The 5,992-nt window shown below is 41.8% G+C and overlaps 1 pseudogene; it reads right to left on the bottom strand.

Moving 5' to 3' along the window:
• Window positions 1-5,215: 5,215 nt before the first annotated feature.
• Window positions 5,216-5,592, bottom strand: LOC123791065 (nuclear transport factor 2 pseudogene; annotated as a pseudogene).
• Between the last annotated feature and the right edge of the window lie 400 nt (window positions 5,593-5,992).

Here is a 5,992-nt window from a genome sequence, read left to right as displayed (position 1 = left end):
AGTTGCCTGGCATCACTGATTCCTATTCTTTTAGTACTCTGTGTTGAAATTAGGTTAATTCTCAGCTTTTCCCACTGCCAGTTTAGGATTGAACTTTGGAGCTTCACATATGGTTATAAAGGCTGTGCATTGCACCCATGTGGGTGGTCTGTTGTGAAGGGCACCATATGCAGTTTGTGCCCTAGGATTGTGGAGTGTGCAAGGTGCACATTCAAGATGGCCCAACTCAGATTTTCTTGGATCTGGTACAGAAGTTACAACTCCTCTTTCTACATTACATTGTCCAAAATTTTGTTTTCTTCTCACCACTTGTATTTGAACTAATTATTATTATGTTTAATCCCTTTACTGTTGTTTTAGTATGATCTGGCAGGAAGAAGAGTTAAATATGTGTGCTCACTCTCTTTAATCAGAATTCTCATAACAGATCTTCTGTATTATAAGAACACAGCCTGTTCTATGTATGCTGATTTAAAGCATGTATAATTTTCTACCCAAAGAGGTCCTTTTCCCCATGTTCTAAGTAGTCCAAAAACCATGAGATCTTACAAAGGTTATGATGGTGGCTGCAACCATAACATAAAATTAAAGTTGGGGGGATGGGTGTGTTTACTTCTCACTGTTTGAAATCATGAGGGGTTACATATTAAAGGTCAGTAAATGGGTTGAATGAAAGAACTATGATGGTGGCTCTGCATCTGAGAATGGTACAGAGATGGGAACCAGGAATGAATCAGAAAGCTTGTCTTAGGTATTCTTAGTAAAATTAAGAGGCAGTTTTATGTATGCAGCTGAACTGGGCAGTAGCTAGCTATGCCTATCTGCCATACTATTACTTTTTCTCTATGCTCCTGACTCTTTATGACAGAGTATCTTATATATGTACCATTATAATTAAATCATTTATTGAGTGCCTACTATTTATTACGTAAGTCCCTGCTAATGATTCTTTCTTTGGAATGAAAATTTAAAACACGAATACCCCATGGGAGAGATAGCACATTACATTTTGCACTTGTCCACACCTGAACCAATCACTAAATTTGTCCAGCTCCTCTTAACTTGTTACTCTGAAATGGTTAGGAATAAGACAGTAAGGGAGTGAATATAAATAGCAAATAAATGCACTAATATCGCCAATTCTATTTTATATGGGAATGTTCAATGAAATTACCTATCAGTTTTTGGGAAGAAAACATAGCTTTGTGGTTAGGATTGCTGGGGAAAAGTATGAGAAACATTCCTTTGATCCTTTGATCCAAAAGCTGAAAATACTAGAGAAAAATGCAAATCTAGAAAGAGGAACAAGAAGAAGTCCTTTCAGTATTTTGTGGCTCCATATAAGTGAATTTATCATTGATTTCTTTTATTTTTTATTTTATTACTATAGGTTTTTAGGATACTGAGGAAGGCAGAGGCAGAGGCACTCTTTTTTTTCAACAATAATTTATTAAAAAATATTTTTTTTGCAACCATCACCACTGCTTATTTCCAGAAAATTTTCATCATCCCAAACAGATACTTTGTACCCAATAAGCAATAACCCTCCCATACTCTCTTTCCCCCTGTCCCTGGTAACCTCTACTTTCTGTTTCTATGAATTTTTCTATTCTAGATACCTCCTAGAAGTGGTGTCATATAACATCTCTCCTTTTGTGTCTGGCTTTTTTCAGTTAACATAATGTTTTCAAGGATTATCCTTTCATCTCTTGATGGATACCTGGGTTATTTCTACCTCTTGGCTGTTGTTAATGCTGCAATGAACACTAGGGTACACATATCTGTTTGAGTTCTTGTTTCCATTGTGTGTGTGTGTGTGTGTGTGTGTGTATTACCTGGGACTAGAATTGCCAGGTCATATGGAAATTCTTTGTTAAATACTGAGGGACAGAGAGGAGCCTTTAAGATTGATGTTTATCTTTTTCTTAATGGCACACTAAAAGGATGAGATCTGATAAAGTCTTTTGTAGGCATTCCTAAGCTTCCGGAGGTTTCTCTTGGCATAAGTGGCTATTGTTGGGTCTTGGTGAAATGGCATTATTTGCATGGAATTTTTGGGATCGGTAAAAAGGTCTCAGCTGAACAAAGTCTGTCATAATGACCTCTATTTGAGATGGTGAGAAAAGATACTGGGACACAGGCCGAGAGGGGCTGCCTCTATATTTCCTGGTCCCACTTGGCGTTGTGACTTTCATGTCTAGTAATTTACTGCTTTGTTGTTCAGGGCAGAAGAATGTAATGGCCATTTGGAAATCTTATGGTCAAAATAACTTTTCTTTTTCTTCCTGGAGTTTTTGAACATTTTCTTAAGTTTCTGATTCAGTTTTCCCACACTATTCCCGAGCCATGATCTGGTTGATTTGGTGATAGGAATTACTACAATCACTGTTCTCTCAGCGATCACCTTAAGTTAATTGGTATTGCCTCTAAACTAGAGTTCCCAGATAAAATACAGCACACCCAGCTAAATTTATATTAGGTAAACAATGAATACTTTTTTAATGAATATTTTTAAGTATAAGTATATCCCAGGCAATCCTTGGGATATACTTATTCTAAAAATTAGTCATTTTCCCCCCCCTGAAATTCAGATTTAATTAGGTGTCCTGTATTTTTATTTGATAAATCTGGCAACCTTCCTCAGAGCACTAAATGCCTGTGAGACCCTTTCTTTTCTTCAGAGTGTTCTTCAGCACAGGTACTCCCTGTCTGTGTGTGCCTTTGTGCCTCCTGCATGATGCAGCTGGCTCATGTTTCTCACGGGCATCTAGTGAGGAGCCACAGCGGATCAGAATCTAGTGTCAAGGACGCACTTGCGCAAATACACCCTGGGGGGTTGGTGTACCCACTAGGCGGGGAGTTGATTTTCAAACCTGGAGAAAGCATGCTTGAGTAGGACATCTCTGTGGAAATCTTAAATGAACTGGACGGTGTGTGTTCAGATCTTGGAGGGGCCGGCAATTAGGAGAGAGGCGTGGGTGGTGCTGGGATAAGGGAAGCAGGAGTCAGACAGACCACCTTTTCTGCATTTGTGCCTGAAGTACTCCCATCCCAGGCACCAGCTGATGCTCAGCCCTTACCTTCGCTTCTGGCACCTGGTTGTAGCTCAGAATGGATTCACACTGAGCGGAGTCCTTCCATTTACAACTCCTGCCCCCTGGTGAATTTTCTCCTGCTGCTATTTGCAACTCCAAGCTTTCATGTACCTGACTCTTGTCCTGTTTTTATATTTTAAGCTCAATAATTACAGCCACTGCAGCTGCTAGGTAAAGTGAGGCAAGTTCCATCCTGTCCAGATTGACTTTCAAATGAGGTTTGATAAATTAAATTATGGTCATCTGTAGAGGAGTGGATGAGGAATAATGATTTGCATGCATGTCCTCATGTCTCAGCAGCACACAGCTCCCTGAATCCTTTTTTTTCTTTCTCTCTCTCAATCTCTCTCTCTCTTTTTTTAGATGAAAGAATTCTTTATCTCTTCTCCCCACCCAAGCCAGCAGAAGCCAATGTCCAGCACATTATGGGAAAGGGTTACTTTTATAAACCAGGGGCATGCTGTGAAAGGCATCTGAGGGGCTCATCTAGATTGTTTTCAGCTTACTTTCTTTTTGACAGCTTTAAAGGGCCTTTTAAAATTGCCAGGAGAGTAGATTCATATTTTTATCATTCCACCTGCATAGCATTTTAGACACATTTATATTCCTGAAAGCATAATAATACATAACATTTAGCATTTAATTTATGACTCCTGCCACATCTGGTATAAAACTCCTTCTGAAGCAATAAATCAACCTCTTCATGTCAAATTGCCATTCATTCTTTGACCTCCTCCATAATTTATGGTTTGTGAGTGCAAAATGGGAGAAGCAGCTTAAATCAAGTGGGTTTTAATTAACAATCTTAGAAAATTCAGAAGAATATTTGCAATTTATTCATGAGGGGAAAGGACTTTGTTCCTAGAAAGAAGAAAAAAAAAAAACCCAGCTTATTTCCATGGGTATAAATTGAAGTCTATTCTGGGTGCTTCAAAACCACAACATGAAGATTTTTCTCTGCTTCGAGTCAGAAAAACAAAGTGATTCTGATAGGAAAAGCCATCCAAACTCCTAGGACAGAATCCATTTTCTAGGAGAGGTTTTGCTGGGCAAGAGTAGGGGGAGACACGCAACCATCTTCTGCTCAGAGCGGCCTTTAACAGAGTTGCCTGGCTGCTGACACGGTGCCTTTCATGTCAAACAATTTTATTTCTAAGCTTTTCACAGTGTGTCCTAAGTAGCTTCTATTAGCATTGTCCTGTCCGTTTCCTTGGCAACAGAGCTGGTCAATTTAGACACCATTTAAGAGCTGTGGAAAAAGCAACAGCCAGCAGTGTGATGGGCAAAATTACAGAGAACAAGCTGAATGCAATCCTCACTGGAGGAGATGCATTTTCTTCCAGGGCCCATTTTATTTTAATTAAAATCAAAAAGCTCTTTTAAACAAGGCCCTAGATTAAGCACAGGCCAGAGTAATCTGCTCTACAGCGGGTACAGCTGCATTCCTTAATGTTATCTCTTTAACCTTAACGGATTGCTTGTACTTTTTCCTTCCTCCCTTCCTCCCTTCCTCCCTTCCTCCCTCCCTCCCTCCCTCCCTCCCTCCCTCCCTCCCTCCCTTCCTTCCTTCCTTCCTTCCTTCCTTCCTTCCTTCCTTCCTTCCTTCCTTCCTTCCTTCCTTCTTTCCCTCCTTCCTTCCTTCTTTCCCTCCCTCCCTCCCTTCCTCCTTCCTTCCATCCTTCCTTCCTTCCTCCCTCCCTCCCTCTCCTCCTCCTCCTCCTTTTTTTTTCATGGTTTTATTGTATCATGAGGTATTGAAACATCTGAGCAAATCAATGTCTGGGTGGTGAGGTGGCTGCTTTCTCTTTCCCTTTTTTGGGGGGTTACTAGAGCAACTTGTCAGTAGATTAAAGAAGAAGAAGGAGAAGGAGAAGAAGAAAAAAACCTTTTGCATTACTGAAGTCTTCCCAAAGCACATGCTGGGACAGTATGAAGTTCTGTCAGATGCAACTAGTCCAGCATGCAGTCATCACGTGCAATACCTGGGTGGTGTGCGCTGCGCCCCCTCCCACTGCAACCCTCCTTTGTGGGTGGTATTCAGAGCATCTGCATAAGTGTGAATAGTGTTGGGAAGAAGAAGGGGAGGAAATGGGAAGAGTGCCCAGCTGGGAAGAGGTCAGTTAAGTTGTGCGGGCAAGCCTGAACATGCCATTGCTGCAAACCCAGGCATCATTGATGTTCTTTAATAGGAACATGTGGTGGAACTCCATAATGGGGTCTTCATCGACCTTGAGTTGGCCTACAACCATGCTGATGATGCAGCTGTCTGGCACAGGCTGGTGGTCTTGTGCCCTGATGCCATGTAGGATTTTCTGGAACGGAAGCTAGACAATTTCTTGACAATAGCTGCTCTCCCCAGAAATTGCTGTCTTTCCCACGTAAAGCAGGATGTGTCAATGTAAGTTGCACTTAGTTGGACTCTTTCATTATCAAAGAACTGGAAGTGATTCGAAGGAGGCTGGACCCAGTCTTGCTCCCAAATTGGCTTGTCTCCCATTCTGGAGCGTCACCCGACCTTGGTGAGACCTTCAGGATGGCTTCCCCTACAACTCTTACAAGAAGGCTGCGAACCACACATATCACATTTGGTTTCATCCAGTGGTCCACGGGCTGACCAAGGCCAGGATCCTTGAGGGGCGGAAGTGACTTTGACCTCTTGCCTGCTGAGCTCCAGCCTTCACAGACCCTCGGGTCTCCCAGCGGCTGGCTCCATGGTGGTGGTGGCGGCGGCAGCCTAATCTGCTTGTACTTTTTCAGACAAACAAGGAGGGAAACCTTAGAGACAACATGGTAGCTTCTTCTTACCAATCATTAGAGTAAATACAAAACAGAGAGACACAACTCTTTTCATGTCTGCATTCGTGACTGCAGGAGTGGAGTAGGAGAGAACCTCCAGC

This window comes from Ursus americanus, chromosome 32 (assembly GCF_024610735.1).
Source record: "Ursus americanus isolate L20-20 chromosome 32, mUrsAme1.1.p, whole genome shotgun sequence".
In the NCBI taxonomy this organism is placed as follows: Eukaryota; Metazoa; Chordata; class Mammalia; order Carnivora; family Ursidae; genus Ursus; species Ursus americanus.
Note: the sequence above shows the minus strand (reverse complement) of the source record. Positions and strands in the feature narration are given on the sequence as shown.